At 37.4% G+C, this 18,972-nt stretch overlaps 1 protein-coding gene across 1 annotated transcript in view; it reads right to left on the reverse strand.

Moving 5' to 3' along the window:
* The window catches only part of CSMD1 (CUB and Sushi multiple domains 1), a 1,105,213-nt gene that overhangs the window by 761,731 nt on the left and 324,510 nt on the right, over positions 1 to 18,972 (reverse strand). The gene's annotated exons all lie outside the window — the stretch shown is intronic.

The following is an 18,972-nucleotide window of genomic DNA, read 5'->3' on the forward strand; positions in this document are numbered from 1 at the left end:
TATAAATTAACTGAGCAGAAAACAAAACTAAAAAAATTCTTCCATTTAACAGCTTAAGAAAAATTATCTTACATTTCCTATCTCATCAGCAGTCTTACCTCAACAAACAAATTGGCATTGTTCATAAGATATAATCACATTGAAAAACTGATGTTCAGATTATTTTCCAAAATAAATGTTTTGATTCATTTTGAGGATAAGACAGGTAGATAAAACCAATTACATTCTTTACTGAAACTTCACTGAAAACAATTCTTAAACCTGGCTGATACTAGTGAGATGTCAGTTTCTTAACAAAAATTTCACTTAAGTGAGATGCAAGATGCCAATACTGTCCCACAAACACAGGAGTGTACTGCCAGCTTACATCACCAGCTAATTTCTGTATTTTGAAATAGGGGCACATGACTCACTGGATGCAGGACAACGCACCAGAAAGCCACCTTTTATTCACACTTCACCCTGAAAGAGCTTTTCAATTTCAGGCATTGGAACAGCTCATAAAAATAAAAAGCAAAGAAAGAAACACACACACACTGTTAATCTGGATGGTCAAGACAATACATGCCTTTAAAACAAAAAAAAAAATAGTTTGAAATTTACTGCACACCGATGCTATAGTTCATTAATTGGCATCTGGAACTGCAGAAGATAAATAACTGTAAACAACACACTAGTATAGCTGTATCACTTTCTTTGCAAAATTAGGCTTATTGCAGACTACTCTCACATGTGAAAAACATAGAAAAGGAACCCCATGCTTGAATTACATCAGTGAGGTCGTTTCCCACCTCTTTCCAATTTTGAGTTTTGGAAAACAGACTCATATGAGTTGGTGATCAAAGCAAGGAGAGCTTTAAATACACATGAAGTCATACGGTCAAGGCAGCATAAATCAGCAACAAGCTATCTGCAATTTCTCCTTTTTAAGCAAGATTGTCTTCCATGTGCTAATTAGCTGCTTGCTCTCATCTTTTCACCTTCTGTGTACTTGTCAACCTATTATTCCTTTTTCACCTCATTTACTCCAATTCCAGAAATAACCAGGTTGATTTTTTCCCCCTCAATCCTCAAAATGCAGAACCACCACAAGGCTTGCCACATTTTATGTTCAGAATGTTGTGGGTTCTCCCACCTTCACTAGACATTGCACTTCTTGGGGAAATGTGCCTCTTGTTCTATTTAATAAATTAGAGTGGTTACCACTACTGCCCTACATCTGTAGTCTTCCGTATGAGCTCATTATTAATTTAGGATATGTATTTTCTGATCTTACTTACACATCACTTCCCTCTGAGAAGGGATTCAAAGAATTCTGGGCTTAGGAAGGTGGGTTGTTGTGGGCTTCTTTTTGACAACACTGCAATTTCTCAGAGCAGAAAACTAGCATGCATGGGAGGAGAAGAACAGAAGGGAAGAAGGAAGGAAAATCAAGTTGAGACACAGAGAAAAGCAGCTAGACTCAGCACTTGACATTACACAGAAAAAAAAAAAAACAAACAAAAAAAAAAGAAAAATAAAAAGACAAATATGTTCTAGCACCGCAAAACCATACAGCTTTACAGCTTTAGCTACCTCAATCCTGGTCAGTGTTTGCTCTATTTGGTATGGATTTGGTTCATATAAATGAACTTACCTGAACAGTAACAAGCCATCCCAAGTTCTTGTTACAATTTCTAGACTACCTGCTTTGATTCTCTTATGGTAAAAAGTATCACTCCTAAAACATGGATTCTTTGCCTGCTCAATGAATAAAATTGTTTCTATAGTATCACCCTTGAAATACTAGAAGATTATTCTTTAGCATAACTGACACTGCAGGGTTGTGTTTTTTCTCCAAATTTTTTACATGACTGTAATCCTAAAAAAGATGGAAAAGTCTTGAATAGAAAAAACTCTATATTTCAGTCATTCAACAGATTACCTGGGTGTAGCCTTGTTGCCTGAAGTATTTCTGGAAACATCTTTTCATAGTATTTAAATAAATTCATCGAGACCAAATGCCATGAAATTGAGTGCAAACAAAAGCTAGACAGCAGATGAAAATTTAAAGTGTTAAGACATTTCCAGAATTAAGCCACTGCTAACCTAACAAGTAATTTTTTTTTTCCTATCTAACTAGCATTTTCACTAGGTAGTTGTAGCTCATGAATCATAATGTGTTTCGTGTTTTGCAGATCCATTTCATCATGTGGGGGGGGGAATCACCCCCCTTTACATATTTCTTTACTTTGGAAATGCATCTTGGCAATTAACGTGTATGCCTTTACTGCAATCAGAAAGGGAACTATTTAGACAGACAAGTGTGTGTGCTGAGAGAGCAGAATCATTTCAAGTCTTTTTGCTAATAAAGCTGTCATTTGATAAAACTTGCACGACTTCATACTGAGCATATGGCAATACTTTAAGCTTAAAATATTGCTACATCCATAACTTTCAGTAGCATTAATCTGCAAAAAAATGCATACACTAAAATAGTTTTTAACCACAGATGGAATATATTTAGCTTGTCTATAAAGAAATAGAACTTGTAATAGAAAGCAGTGGTAGAGCTGTACTGAGTTTAGCCTCTGTCTGGGGGAAAAAAAGCCCAACAACCAAAACACACATTCGTTTCCCATTGTCATTTCCTAGATCTTGACATTCAGCCATTTCTAGTGATAAGCTCTATAAATATATAGTTGGGTTTGTTTTTTTTTTTTTTTTTCAGTAGCATAGCAATAGATCCAGCTGGCTCTGCTCAGAGCTTCTCCACCCTCTACTTATAAGCGCAGATTTTGGGACTTCCTGGTACTAAACATACTGTGCAGCAAGTCCTCTGGGGGTCAGCATGTGACATTTTTCAAGGTTTAACAGTCTTCTTGGGAAATTTGAGGGGGGAAAAATATCCACCCAAACAGCAACGATAAAAAACCTACATCCATAAGAACCAATTATTTTTTCAAATTAGGACAATGAAATCTATGAAGGCAATTATAATTAGTAGGAAAATCATATCTGTTAAACACCTTTAGAATTGTGCCCGACACACATATGTGTATTTAAAGGTGTAATTCTAAATTCTGATTAAATGTCCCAAAAGCAATTTTGGGCAAAACACAGATTAATTACAATATCCAAGATTCCTCCCCCGCCTCAAACATCCACACCATAAAGATACAGGTCATTAACTGCCACAAGAAACACTAAAGAGGTATCTGCAAACAGTGTTGCACCTTTTCAGGTTTTACACACTATCATTAAAACTGTAATTTCATGTAGAGGCCATTCATAAATTCATTCTGTATCAAACCCACCACACCAGATGAAAACACAAAGTTATCGGCAGGGGCTACTCAAAGATTGTGATGATCAACCACAGATCAGAAAGCAAGGCAAGTCAAAGGGCACCCTCAAGGATTAAAGCTTCAGGCTATCTATTTTAGTTCTCTACTGCATCACAGAAGCTGAAAACTAACTACAACATACTGAGAACGTTTAAAAGGGGGGTATCTCACAGTTGACTTAACTTGAAATCATCCAAGAACTACACTGTCAACAAAAAGCAGGAAAGCCCCTTCCATGTTTTAGGCATCTGATAGCACCAATAATCAATAATAGGTACATGCAACTGGGCACCTGAAGAAAAAGCTATCAAGATATGCCTCTGGGAACTGCCGGCATTTATTCCCGATTTTATTCATTTATTTATTACTGCCTTTGTGGTGGGCTGACCTCTGCCAGCTGCCAGACCCCCACCCAGCCGCTCTCTCACCCACCCTCTTCAATTGGACGGGGGTGGAGAGGAGGAGGGGGGTGGAGAAAATGAGTATGCTCCTGGACTGAGACAAAGCCAGGGAGATTAATTACTGTTATTGTCACATGCAAAACAGACCTGACATGGGGAAAGTTAGTTTAACTCACTGTCTACTTGAAATAGATTTAGATAGTGAGAAACAAAGATAAATTAAATCAACACCCTACCCTCAGGTCCCCTTCTTCCCAGGCTCAACTTCACTTAACCCCACTGCCTATCCCTTCAGGCGGTGCAGGGGGATGGGGAATGGGGGCTGGGGTCAGTTTGTAACAGTTCAATTTCGCTTCCCTTCGTTCCTTCCTCACACTTCTACCTGGCTCCGGAGTTGGCTCCGCACGGGCTGAGGCTTCTCTGGGAAACATCCACCTGCTACATCGTGGACTGTTGCATGTGCCACATGGGAATCACTACTCTGACACCTGAAGCACGTCCTGCCCCTCCTGCTGCACTGACCTTGGTGTCCGGAGAGCTCTTTGCTATCACTTTTTGATCCCTATTCCCTCTCTCCGGTGCTTCCTCTCCTTCCCCACGTGTACCTCCACTAGGCACCCCCACCCCGAGCTGCGGGGTCGCCTCAGCCGAGCCCTGTGCTGGGTGGGTTGGATCAGATCTGGCTGGAACTGGCTGCATCCGGCACGGGACAACCTCCACCTCTCCTCACAGCGACCCCTGCAATCTCCACTGCTAGCGCCTGCGAACCTGCACGGGTACGGGCTTAGGGGTACGCGGAGGGAGCACTTCGGAAGCGCTGTTACTGCGTGCCTCAATTTTATGTATTAAAAAGTCAAATCATTAATATGTTATCTTAGCAATTTGAATCAGTTTGAACTTCCTGGACATATCTGGACATAAAAGAAGGTGGTAGCTCCAGTTATTCCATAAAAAAGGGGGGGGGGGGGGGGGGGGGGGGGGGGGGGGGAGGGGGGGGGCAAAAATAGCAGTAACACTATGAAGACAAACATGGTTACAGGATACATACACATAACGTGACATTTTATGAAGCCATTTGCTATCAGCAACAGGAAGAGTTACCCAGAGGTTCAGACACATAATGGTGCATAAAGCCAAGGGATCAGCATATCAGTTCCAGCAAACCAGGCTGCTGCTACCTGCCATGTGTGAAACCACAAACACCTTATCTTAGTAATTTACATCCACTCTGTCGCCAAGAAGTGAAGATTTAATGCCTGACTCAGATAGTATCTTGTACATAAAGGAATGAGGTGCTACCATAAAATTAGTACTAGATCTGTAATTTATAACTGGTTTTCTATTATAGAACAGAACCTAAATATATATCTATATATAATGACACTACTCCAGCCTTTTTAAGTCACAGAAAAAGGGAAGACATACAGAACAAATAGTTCAAGGTCACAATTTTCATTCAAAGGTTCCAGTGCAGTGACCTTTCTCAAGCTTAAGATAGAGTGACTGTTCCCTTAAAAAAACCTACAAGAAACACTGGGATGGGCAGAGCCCCAGCTCAGAGACCACATCTAGTTCTTCACACAAGAATCACCCCTTACTTCTCCACCATAAAGAAAATACACAGCAACACCTCCTCAAATCGCTGCATATTATTCACCTTTCTTTCCTAAAGAAAAATCCTAAAAATAAAGAATAATTAATTAAAACTCCTTAGCTCTCACATTTTTGACTCTAGCAGTACCAGATCTTTCCTAGTGATGCTTTCTCCAGCTTCATGTTCTCCCAACTTATAAACCCACAGCAACAGCTTCACAATACTCTTCCAGTCCCATGCCCCAAGAAACTAACCTCAAAGCCACCCCATCAGATGGCTACAAGACTTCTTCCATCAGCTGTCTCACTTATACCACAGGAAACACCTGCAAACCCCTTTAGCTGCTCCCTGATCCCTCATTTGATTAATTAACACTAGGTGCTCCTCTATCCTACTAACTAGAGGTAGTTAAGGTGTACATACCTCACTAGAGGAGCACTAGCGCTAGCAGTATGCAAAAGGCTTATCTTTCATTTGGGTGCTCTTTCTTCTGCATTTTAAGATTTAGAATCTCAGTAATTACTTCTGAATAGGCAAGAAATAGACTTTTTAATACAAGCCTTTCACCACATAACTAAATACATATGCAATTTTTTCCATCATATGGTCATATGAAAACTTCCTGATGTTTTCTGGGACTTAACTAGGAATTAGTTAGCTTAACTAGGAATTAATTGCAGGAATTTTAAGATTAATATTTTCCTTGTAATGGAAAGATGGAAGCCATCAAAGAGAAAAGCTCCCTCTGTAAAGTCCAGAAGGTCCCTTATAACCAAACCCCACAGATTTCAATCACTAAGCAGAAAGAAGCTGCAAGTTTAATAATTTTGACATACTTAGCCTTCAGAAAAAGCAGTTGGTTTCTCTAGCTGCCACCAAACAGCTATAGTAGCAAGGCTTACGTCTGCTGCAGGCAGCCCTGATGCTGCAAAGCAGTAGCCTGCAGTTACTGTGCGTTAGTAAAGGAGCAGGAAAACATGAGATGAATTGGCCAGCATGGAACCTTACACAGCCACAAAAGGGTCCAAAGCGGAGGCAGGTCCCAAGAAAGCAGCAGGGCTGAGGGCTGCAAGGGGAGCACAGCTGCTGGGAAAGTCCTGGCAGAGCTGGGCAGCCGGCAAGCTGCAGACACTCCAACACGGTGGGATCACACGACAGAGCTGAGAGGGCAATTCCCAAAGCTCTTGCTGCCAGTGGAAGGGCCTAGTGGGGTTTGTTACTCATGCTGAGAAGAGAAGGGCTTGCCTAATGGGAAATGACAGCACTTCCCCACAGTCCCAGGCTCCAGAGTAGCTCAAGCTGCACAAGAAAAAAAAGAGTTTATGTCTGAAATGCAGTCTCAAGGACTGGCGCCAGGCAGAAAAATGAACTACTAGACCATGGCACTGCTCTATGACTACACAGAAATGCCTTTTTTTCCTGGCACACCTTATCATTACACCATGTATTTTCTTATGATTTCTCCCCATTGTACACAAAATTCAGCCACAGAAATGGCTTCGTATGTCTCAGTCCTAAATTACATTGAAGGAAAAAACAGCTAATATTTGATAAAACTGGACAAAAATAAAGTACTGCTGTAAAGAGTGCCAAAAATAAAGTACAACCATAAACCATTGATGCCAAAGCGATAAACACAGTGCTTTAAGACAAATAAGTTATTTCAGTTACTATAAAGCTAATGACTCTATGTGCTTGGGAAAAAACAATTGAAACTTCGAGTAAAATCATATAATCCAGGTTAACAATTATACAAACAGACTACATTTCTGCCTTCTAACAGTAGACAGGTATTTAGACCAAAGGCACCTCTTGGGTATGAACCCAGATGGGCCCAGTAGAAGTAAAATTACACAGGTGTAAATTAAAATGTAATTTGATTAAATTAGTTAATAATTATATCCTAAATAAGTCCTATTTTTAGAAAATTATGTTAACAGGTTTCATAGGCTGAATTAAGTCATCAGGCCAGTTACCTATATCCCTGTAGCTATTAGCTCACTAATAACAGTATGATGAGTTTAACAAAAAAACAGAGTCGTAAGACCACTGTCAGTAATAGATTACATGCAAGATTTAACATATTTTAATAAAAATAAAAAAAAAATCAGGAATTGAGTCAGCAAAACTAAGATCTCTCAGTGATTTTGCCACCTGTACATTGGCAAACAGTTTAAGATATAATCTTAGAAAACATTTGCATTACTCAGTTAAGCTTCCTTACTTGAGTTCTGTCTGTTTATTCCTACATACGGATGTCACATCCTGTTCAATCATCTTTTCGGTAGATATGTCACATTAATCCACGACAGTGTATATAGTGATCTGTTATTTACCATAACTTCAGCTGTGAAGCTAGACTGCATTTCCTATGTCATAAGGCTTTAGAGAGAGATCTGTGCCAGGTTGGGAACGGCATTACAGCAGTGAACACTTGATTCAAATTCAGAATAAATGAGGATTAATTTTATTTGAAAATTTGTTTTACAGATCCATTATAATTCATCCATAATGCTGTACAGCATATTCATGCTCCCACTTGTGAGTTGTTTGGAAAAGAAAAATGTACAGCACTCTTCATCTGGGGGAGAAAAAAAAAAAAAGAAAGAAAAGAAACCAAAACAACCAAACCCTCAAAACCCTACTATAGGAACATAAATGGTATTTTATGTCTCTACTAAATGAATTTTAGAGAGGAAAAAGTTTGTGAGCAGGACTCTTTTTCTCTTCACAGGTCAGTCAATAATAACTGAAAAATCACCCACATTTCCAGCTCCCTAGGTTTTGGAGGCTCACCTTTTATTACAGTATCAGAGCACCTCTACAAAAATCCAGTGAAACGAAGCCAGTCTAAATGGAAATGGAATGATAACAAGTGACATAGAAGCCCATAACACACAAAAATAGCCAGAGGGGGGTATATAAATCAATTTCTGAAGCTTTCTTTTAACATTTTTACAAACTGGATTACAGTTTGCCAGCTGAGAAAAACTATTCTAGCATTTTTGGTGGCACCACTTTAAGCAAAAGGCCTTGAGGAGAAAGAATATATGCTTTCTACTATTTAAATAGGTCAGATTTTAGCACCAAGAGCATAATTTTCCTTTGCAGCAATAGGGAGTTATGTAAAAAAAATACATTACTGTCCAAATATGAGTGTATTTAACAAACCATTTACATAGTGCTCAATGTAGATTTGTGCCTAGAACTTTATTCTGAGAATGGATGAAGCTTCAAATGTGGCCTGTGTTACACAGTACAATGCTGAATATTTACATGGCTTTGCAGATTTTCATTATCTGTTTTGTACAGGATAGCCTGTCTGGCTTGTTTGTAATGCTCAATTCAAAATACATACTAACATACTAATGATTGAAGTCATTCCCATTAGTCATCTGGGATCTGACTGTTCTTTGACATTTTTATTGAGACTTATATCCTTTTGGATTAATGAAATTAACTAGGTCATCTAATTAAATATTTACATGTTTCTAGAGAGTTAAATTTTCTATTTTAGCATTTTCTCGTCATTATTTTTTTCAACTGCTCTTGTCAAAATGGCATTTTTTTCAGCATGTTGCAGATTAGAATTAGTTTTTAAAAGAAAAAGTGATGCAAAGATAAAAGCAGCCTATTAAAAAAAAAAAGAAACCCAAGCATTTTTATCATTCTCTCATTCCCTAAGTCAGACTTTAAAGCTGACTTCTATATGATTTTGAAGATTTGAGCTTAATTTTGTTTACCTAAATTTATATTTTGTTTACCTAAATTTATATTCTCCATGTATCAGTCAGATCCAAAATACCAGAAGTTAGATGTCTTAATTGTTCTATGTCTTAGTTTCCCATTTGCAAAATAAGGACAAAATCACAAACTACTGAGATTCTTTTGAATTCAGAGGCCTTGAGCACCTCTTCTATGAAGACAAGCTGAGAGAATTGGACTTGTTCAGCCTGGAGAAGAGAAGGCTAAGGGGAAAACTTAGAGCAGCCTTCCAGTGCCTAAAGGGGGCTTTTAAGAAAGATGGAGACATACTTTTAACTAGTGCCTGTTGAGATAGCATAAGGAGTGGTGGTTTTAAACTTAAAGAGGGGATATTTAGAATAGAGACAAAGAAGGAATTTTCTGCAACAAGGGTGGTAAAACACTGGAGCAGGCTGCCCAAAGAGGTGGTAGATGCCCTATCTCTGGAAACAGAATTTAAAAGGTCAGGTTGGACAGGGTTCTGAGCAACCTGAACTAGTTAAAAATGTCTGCTTATTGCAGGAGGGATAGGATTAGATGAGCTTTAAAGGTCCCTTCCAGGCCAAACCATTCTAGGATTCTATGAATTTAAGTACATTACAAATATTAGACAGATCCAGAGTTGGGAATAATGAAATAGGATGGATATATTTAAGCACTTTAAGTCAAAACAAAGTTAAAATAATGCGCTATTGTCTCATTTTAAGCAATTTGTTTTGGTGAATGAAACAGGACATCTCCAGATTGTTTGCAATTTGACTGGAAATGTTTGTTAGAGCTGTAAGAAAAAACATTCTGTACTTAAGCAAGAACAACTAATGGAGTTCCAAACCCAAAACCTTTTGGAACAATTGAGTGAGACCTTTCCTTCACCTTCTGTGTGTTTCAAACTACATATATTTTCAGTTTAAAGAATCTTCTCAGAGTGTTATTATATGTTACACATATTATGAATATGTCCCTAGAAGTCTTTTCGCTTGATAAAAATATGTATCCTGTTTCAGAACTGAGGAAAGGATTTTACTTCACTGCCACCTCATTATGACTTTGCTTTTTTTTCCTGAAGCTAATTGTTCTGACAACTCTATTTTAAAGGGGTTAGGCTTTGACAGTTTTAGACCATCTGCACAAAGCTTACTATATTAACTTTCTGCTCCAATGTTTTACTCCCAAAAGCTATGACATTCTTTTTTTCTATGGAAGGCTTTGAAGTCTGTCTATTATTTCTACCCATCATACTTCAAGCTCCATACAGTACCTATCATTTAGTACTGAAATGCCTTCCCTCAAAATTGCTGTCTGGTACATTTGTCCTTTATGAGAAAGAAATCTAGTGGGTATTTCAGTGCATCATAAAGTTCATTTTATCTATATTTAACCTAAAAAAAAAATCTTTTGTAAATAACTAGTTTTGATATTATCAAATGGCACTTTCAACAGAAGTGGCTAGTGCTGCTAGTATGAAATAATAGCCAATTCTGGAAATGTTTGAGAATTTTGTGAGTATTTTGGGGTAACTCTACACTTTTATTGCATTAAGAATTATATACTCATATTTTCCTTCATTATATCACTTGTCATCTCTTTTGTATGTATTTTGCAATATTTAAAACCTTCTGGAAGGTAAGTTATCTGTGTAGGTCAGTACTTCAATTTAAATATCATTCTTATGTGGAGCAGGAGTAGACTGTAAAAGGAAAGAGGAAGGCACAGCACATAAAATATCCGACCTAAGTAATCAAGACAGAGACTTGGATTTCAGCAGTGGATCCATTTACTTTGCAGATAGGTGGGACTGAAGAGCAAAACAGCGATGCAGTTTCTTTCTTATCCTGTAATACGGACCATACACTGTGACAAAGATCCAGAATCCTTAAGAAAGCAGCACACTTAGTATGTACCTATGAGAACTGATGCTGGTTCTTAGTATATGCAGAAGCCCTTAATTTTGCATCCTTGCTGATATCATTACCTATGTTAACAATATTTAACTATCACATTTTTAATAATTTTTGGCCATTGTATTTCTTTGGTATAGCAGTTAATCTGCATCTCAGAGCACATTGTCTTTTATAACCATTTTTTTTTCTTAACCTTTAGAACAAAAATCGTTATGTTGAAATGTCATTTCTCATTATTTTCAGAATATCCTTGCCTCCTACATCCCTGTTGCAGTATATGGTGTAGTATACTGTACTGAATTCCCATTGTGATCTACCTCAAGTTGCTAGCATGCATACAGATTTTAATGGTTACCCTCAAAGTGCTCTCTTTATGGTGCCACCTTATCAAAGTGTCCTCTGATCAGTAGATCTTCAACAAATTCGGAACTAATGAAGCAGAATAATCTCCTATTACATTTCATAGAGAACAAATTTTGGTAGCTTCAGCCTGAAATATCACATCCCAAAAGTAGGTTTAGAAATATGTCTTAATTGAGAGATATTTCATCTTTCCTTTTGAGCATTTTCTGTGATTATGTTTTAAGTCACCTCGGTAGAGGTTTGCCCTAGGATGCATAATTTGATGCTTGAGCTCCTCCTATCAGAACATTCTATCTTATTTTCCCATCCTTTAATCCTTACACATATAATATATCATTTCAGGGCTTATGATCATCACTGAGATTATCTATAGTAATGTCATTTTTAGTTTGGAACAAATTGTTTCTTATGGATGATTTGCCCTAACAACTGTGTTTAGGTGAGTCATATTTTGCTAGTTTAAAATGATCTCATTCAAACTGCTTCTTCCAAAGAAAGTATGTATGCAAAGTCTTTTTTTGGTCATACTTTTAATTTCAGCAAACTTTCTCTTAATAATGTGTCATAATATTTATATATTAGGCCCAATAAATGGGTGGTGCCTAGTTACCTGAAGCAAGCTATCTATTAGGTAAATTCTGCTGCTAAACGTGTAATATCTCTGCAGGGAACTGGCAATGCTCTGCATTATCTGTTAGGCTATTGCATCTCGCTTACACAGATGATCTTGTGATTCCTGCCTGAAGCTGCCATTAGTTAACCATGTGTGTCCTGGTGATACAGGATCTTGAATATCTGAACTCTGGTAAGAGTTTTAGTTTTGTTTGCCTTTAACACAGTCTTTGACACCACCAGCACACTCAGGTGGTCTGTAGGGTTCTGATACCCACTTGTACAGGCAGCGTACAGGCTGCTCTGTAGGCAAGAGAAACAGGGGGCAGACATAACAGTGGTTGAGATGGAGGAAGTTAATACTGAAGGAACTGATATTGCAGAAGAATGTTTTAATTTTATGCAGGTGTGTTGGAGCTAGATGATCTTAAAGTTTTTTCCAACCCAAACCATTCTATGATTCTATGATCTTAAGCCATTCAGAACCTGACTCTTATAATTTTCTCACATGAATTTGAATAGGAGTTTTAGTTAAGCCCATTGCTTAGCATTTCTTTGCATTTAGGTATATTTTTATTGTAAACAGGCTCATATTTATGTAGAACAGTTAGTAAAATTTAGCTTTTTCTTATGAAAGTGCTAACTTCTTCTAATTGTTATTATTTTAATATGGAATAAGATGGCTTTGGTGAAAGCTCACCAATTCTCTGATGACCTTTGTGGCCAGAGAAAGTTTTTAAGACCAAAGCATTGTGAAAGATTCCTTGTGTGTGTGGAACAGTCATGCTACAGTAATACTTAGCTATTCCCTGACAAGGTGTTGTTATTGAGATTACTTACCTCTCCAAGTAATGAGTGGTAGGGAAATGAACAAGAGAAGTATGAAATAGCTAAGGAGTTATAAGTATTATTCAGATGGATGGTAGAACAAATACAAAACCCAAGAGAACTTCTGAGACCAAAATAATAATGGGCTTCAGAGGAGCCAGCTGTGCAACTGAGAAAGAAAAGCAGAAGATATGAGTGAAGACCAGTTTTTTAAAAGTGATGAGGAAGAAAGAAGCCATAAAAAGGAATGTCAGGTTTTACGAAAGTGATGGTAGCTTTAGTTATTTAGCCTTAGTTAACTCTTAAGAGAATTTGTCTGGCTTGACAAAGACTCTCCCACCAATTCTCACGGAAGAACTTACAGGGGACATTAGTAGAGACTGCTGAACACTGAACTGAATGAAAAGAATCCATTTTCCATGGTATTCTTTTTTATGATTTCTTTTTAATGTTCCAGATTCTATTAAGCTGCATGTAGCAAATGAAGGAATAAACCATTCCCCAGCATTCAGCTCTTACATTGGATCAACAACTCTGAAAGAAGCCTAGACAGATTAACCTCCACAACTAAAGTTTGCCATTTTCAAAAACCCTTAACAAAAAAAAAAAAAAAAACAAACAAAAAAAAACAAACCCCCCAAAAAAAAGCTGCCTGGGCTGAGAGATGAGATGGGGGTTGAGAAAGCAACTCACAAAACTGTGTAAAATGAATGGCAATTCTCTCTGCTAGTGACTTATAATAATATGGCAAATGTCAGCTAAGAAGATGGAACACAAGTCAAGTGTGAATGCTGCCTTTCCTACCATTGCTGTTAACAAAATCATCATGACTTACAGAAGTAGGTTTTGCTCAGAGGTCAATTATTAATATGAATGCAAAGTCTGTGTTTCAAACAGCTAAACAAAAATGAGTTCTAACGTTCCAAATGTAAATTCTTAAGGAAAGAGAAGGCAAAAGTTGAAAGGAGGGGATAATTAGTAAAGTACCACCCTAAAAATGGGAAAAGGAAAAAAAAAAGAACAACTGAAAGAAGCAAGAGGAATGCAAAGAAAAAAGAGAGTTCTTTGTTCTCTCTCATTATACTTTTTTAAGCTCCCTTCTATTGTCTTTTTATTTAAGGTACTTTATACTTTTGTATACATTTTCTTAAACGAAGAAACCCCTGCTTTGGTGTGGTTTTTGAATTTTCCTATCAGCTGTTTTTTAATTCCCATAATTCCATACTACAATGAAAAGGTTTAATTTCCCTTCTCTCTCTTTTTCTTGAGGTACCTATTTTAATGATGTGGGATAGGGTGTGGAGTGGGAGGGGCACTGCTGTTACTACATTTCCTTACTAGTAGACTCTAGTGCTTTCAATCTGTCATTATTCACCCACTCTTCCTTATAAACCTGTATTTGATCATGGTATAAAAGAGGTATATGGACTAAATAACCTAATGAAGACATTTCAGCCTATCTGCTGCAAATCTGTAGCTGCAGTTTTATTGTTATCCACTGGCGAAACTGTCCTGGCTTCAGCCAGGACACAAACACAAAACATGCCTTTTATTGATTTGCTGATGGAACAAATCAATATGTGGAATAATGCAGAATAATGCAGAATGCAGAATGAGAGCACTTTCATCTTTTAATATACATATATTTGCTAGTATTAAAAGTTTTCATATTACGTGTGTCATTTGATCTATTTTGATACAGGTGTTTGCAGCTGCAATAATAATGTCTTTTTTGTTTTAAGAAAAAAATAATCCTGAAGTTGTCAGCTATTTCCTTTTCTACATTTTACTGTACAAGCCTATAAAATGTTGATAAAATAGTCCCCTTTCCACTGGAAAAAGACCTTTCACTTGAAGACACCAAATTCTTTCAATACCCTTCATCTAGGAGACAAATTCAATTATGACTGAATAGAATAATACATATAATTTTGCAAATCACAGCATCTTAGATTTACATTAACTGTGTGATGATTGAAAGGTAAAGAATTTAAAGATCCACAGCAGATAATACACTGCCAAAACTGGGAAGTCAGCTGATCTAAATTTCCTAATGAACTGACAACATGAAAAGGAAATGACAGACAGGATGGAAACTACTAAAAGTGTGTTTGAGTTCAGGTGTTGGACTAGTCTTATGAGAAATTTTTATTAATAGTTGAACAAAATAGCAGGAACATGATAATGAAACAAAACTAGACAAAAATGTTGACAATAAGGGGGAATACAATAGCTTATAAAATAGAGATATGATTTAAATTATGAGATAGCATTGAGAGGTGGATTAAGAAAAGACAGATTGTGAAGTAAAACAGACATCTCTTCAGAAAGGATGAATCATTCTTCTTTCATTGATTCTGAAGGATGCTGGCCTGACCGCTCACCTAATTCTACAGAGATAAAATTAGTTGAGAGGTCTAATACTTGAGAGGCTAATAAAGAGAAATTTAAAAAAAAAAAAAAATCAAACCCCCAAGTACTGACAAACTCAAGTGAGTCAGTCCAGCAAAAGGCCATTAAGATGCTTGTGGCCACAAGGACATGACCCGTGTGAGGAAGATGATGAAGAAACTGGAGAAAAGGAAGATAAACCAGTGTTTTATAGCCTGTGAGGAAAGGGTTAATGTAGAAGATGGAGACATATACTCTTCTCTGAGGTGCCTGTTGAAAGGATGAGGCACAACAGTCTGGAGTTGAATACCCAATGCAAGTTTTAGCCATGGTTTATATAGTCTGGTAGTACTGCCACAAGCTGTCAGAAACAACTTCTTCTGCTTGAATTACAGTGATCTCTCTAGGACCATTCATTGCCTCAATTCATCCTCCCAGAAAACCTCTGATCATCCTACTTTTTTTTCCTGAGAGGTACTAATGCCTCTGTTTTAGGCTAATGATACTGGTATTGTGGAGTATTTGCATAGTAAACACATGCTTTTTGAGTAAACACTATTCTGGTAAGACTGGAAATTAAGCAGAAAAAATAGCAGCTGAAAAGGCCATCCTGACTAACATATCAGTCTGACAAGTCTGGTCAAACTATTAACCTAAGCCACTGCAACAGGCTGAAAAAGAAATCCCTTTGGCAGCTGCCTTGTCAAGAGAGGAACACAGGAAATCTCGTATACCCATGCTCAGAGGCATAATTGGCTAATTAGTTTTTAAAATAACAATACTGAAATAAACTAGTAATAGTTATTTCCAGTAAAATATTTTAGGCATTACTTATACTGCTGCATACCTCTACAATTAATTGCATTAATAATTATATTAATACCTCATATCTGTATAATTAATTTCTATTAATATGTAGCAAAACTTGTATAAAACATCTTGAAATATGTTCTGGTAGTATCCAGCATGTATAACCACAGATGAAAAAAATCTAGTCTATATGAAAATAAGGTGCTAAATAAATGTAAAGTATTAATTATTCAAGTCTAGCTTGCCAAATCACAAGCAAACCAAACTGTGAAAGAACAGTTAAGATCATTGTTGATTAAGCTGCCTCTCACCAAGAAGCAGATAACCCAAAACAGACAGTTCAAACTAGCCACCTCCATAGCCAGTGATGGAGAGGAGAAAAAAGAGCTTAATCATTTTACAGGCACATATTTTGCATAGATTCTTACTTTCCATCCACATTCTTCTGTAGACAAAGATTAGTCTAAATATGGCATATGGAAATTAAATCCCACCAAGCAAAACTTTTCTTGTTTAATGCTTCTATTTTTTCACTACATCACTACTTTATTTTTTTTATAGTCCTTGAATCTTTAATCTAGGATCAATTTATTTTATTTTTTAACTGGCTTCCCTCCAGTTGCTACGGATTGAGTTTGAGGTACAGTATCCAAAACTGGATACCACACATCAGCTAAGGTCTTTCCAGCGTGTCCTGGGTTCAGCTGTAACAGTTATTTTTCTCCTTCCCAGTACCTCGTGCAGTGCTATGCTTTGGCTTTTGTCTGAGAACAATGGTGATAACACACCGATGTTTCAGTTGTTGCTCAGTAATGTTTACTGGGATCAAGGACTTTTCAGTCTCATGCTCTGTCAGTGACAAGAGGCATGGGAAACTGGGAGGAAACAGAGACAGGACATGTGACCTAAACTAGCCAAAGGGATATTCCATACCACAGCACACCATGTCCAGTATATAAACTGGGGGGAGTCACCCAGAAGGGCAGATCACTGCTCAGGTCGGGCTGGGTATTGGTCAGTAGGTGGTGAGCAATTGCGTTGTATAACATTTGTGTTTATTGGATTTTTTTTCCTTTCGCCTTTTAGTTTTATATTCTCTCCCCTTGTTACTTCCCTTAAATTATTATTATTAGTTATAGTTTTGTATTATACCTTAGTTACTGGACTGTTCTTATCTCAACCTGTGGCATTTACATTCTTTCTATTCACCTTCCCATGCCTCCCTTCACTTCACCAGTCTACTTACAATGGCATTTGAGAAATTTAAAGATTTTGAATATCCTTTGAATACCATTGAAAGAAGCCTGCTCCTTTTGCTGGAAATCAGCATTTCGTTGAATATAGTTCAGGTCTTGTTTAAGGTTAAACAGCTATCTGAGAATACCACCAAAAGATCTTTCCCAAGGCTGGACAGTCATGAGTAGCAGGGTGTGTGGGATAATATGGGCAAGGACCTAGGCCAGTGGGCCTCTTTACTGCCTTGGAACTTCCCCCCTGAACAAGTGCAAAATCTGGAACAGTTAATAGAACACTTAGACAAGGTGTGCAGTAGTCCTGGCAATACCGGAGAGGTACAAATCACTGCAACGTGCTGGGGCTTGGCCTATGCCTACCAAGCCCTGCTCAGCATTATCCAGTATCCTCCGGGGGAAAAAGGTGTTTCTGGATCTGACGGCAGTGTAGTCAGTTTCACTATTCATTCTAATACATCCCTTTTACATAATGGTGTAATATTTTCTCTCAATAAATAGAAAATCAGAACTATTTCTTTAGTGTGCTGCTAAAATCCTATTTTACAATCAAGATAAATTACTCACTTCAAACCATTAATCCTTTTATCTGAATATTATCTCTGAATAACTTCCATGAATGCACTCTAGGAGGTAGACAGACAAGTGAGTGGGTTTGCAAAGGAAAGGTATAGAAGAAAGTTAGTTTAAATTGCGATGTGAATTGAGAACTCCAACATAGACTCTGCACACTTCAGTAGTACGTGACAGACTAAACATTTCTTCTAATTCTGAAATTGAAGTGTCTGACTAAGGTATTCTATTCATGGATTGAGTTGATACTACTATTGTGGGATCTTGTTGTAAGCAGTGGTTTGAAAAGGTCCCTAGTTGTTTACTGTAAAATAATGTTAATACTGCTGGTCCTACTGGGTTGCATTTTTTTTTTTTTTATCATTGAACATGCTTTACCACCAAAATGGAATAGTTTTTGTCTGCCAATAAGGCGATGCACCAAGGTTTAGGTAATCTCTCCAAGTTTCTAGCATCAATCATTCCTTGCTACATTTCTGCAAAATTTGCAGGAAAGCTGTAATTTTCATGATTGGTAATGAACGCTTCATTTAGTTTGTTTTGTGTCTTTGTTAAATATTAATGTTCAGTGTTTGGTTTTCTCTTTCTAATCTTTTGTTCATTAAGGCCTTCACACTATTTCATGTAGGTGGCTGAGCCAATGAAAGTTAATTTGTAATTACTTTTCAGGCAAGTTGTTATTATGATATTTCCTTTTTTTTTAATCCTTGTGATCTTCCTGAGCTATCTTTAAGAATTTTGATATTTTATTATTTAAATGGATTTACAGTGAAATCATCTGCTACTACTTGATAACCAGTACAGATTTCAGTGAGGGGTCTACTAAGAAGAATTATAGATTAACACTTGCAACTTAGCCATGATAGGTTCATCCTGGAGAAGAGAAGGCTTCAGGGAGACCTTAGCGCATCCTTCCGCTGCCTAAGTGGGGTTACAAAAAGCTGGAGAGGGACTTTTTATAAGAGCAAGTAGTGATAGGACAAAGGGCAATGGCTTTAAACTGAAAGAGTGTAGATTTAGATCAGATATAAGGAAGAAATTCTTTACTGGGACAGGTTGACAGAGAAGCTATGGCTGTCCCACCCCGGAAGTGTTCAAGGCCAGGCTGGATGGGGCTTTGAGCAACCGGGCCTATGGAAGGTGTCCCTGCAAGGGGTTGGAACCAGATGATCTTTAAAG

Source organism: Melopsittacus undulatus, chromosome 3, assembly GCF_012275295.1.
Source record: "Melopsittacus undulatus isolate bMelUnd1 chromosome 3, bMelUnd1.mat.Z, whole genome shotgun sequence".
Lineage (NCBI taxonomy): Eukaryota > Metazoa > Chordata > Aves > Psittaciformes > Psittaculidae > Melopsittacus > Melopsittacus undulatus.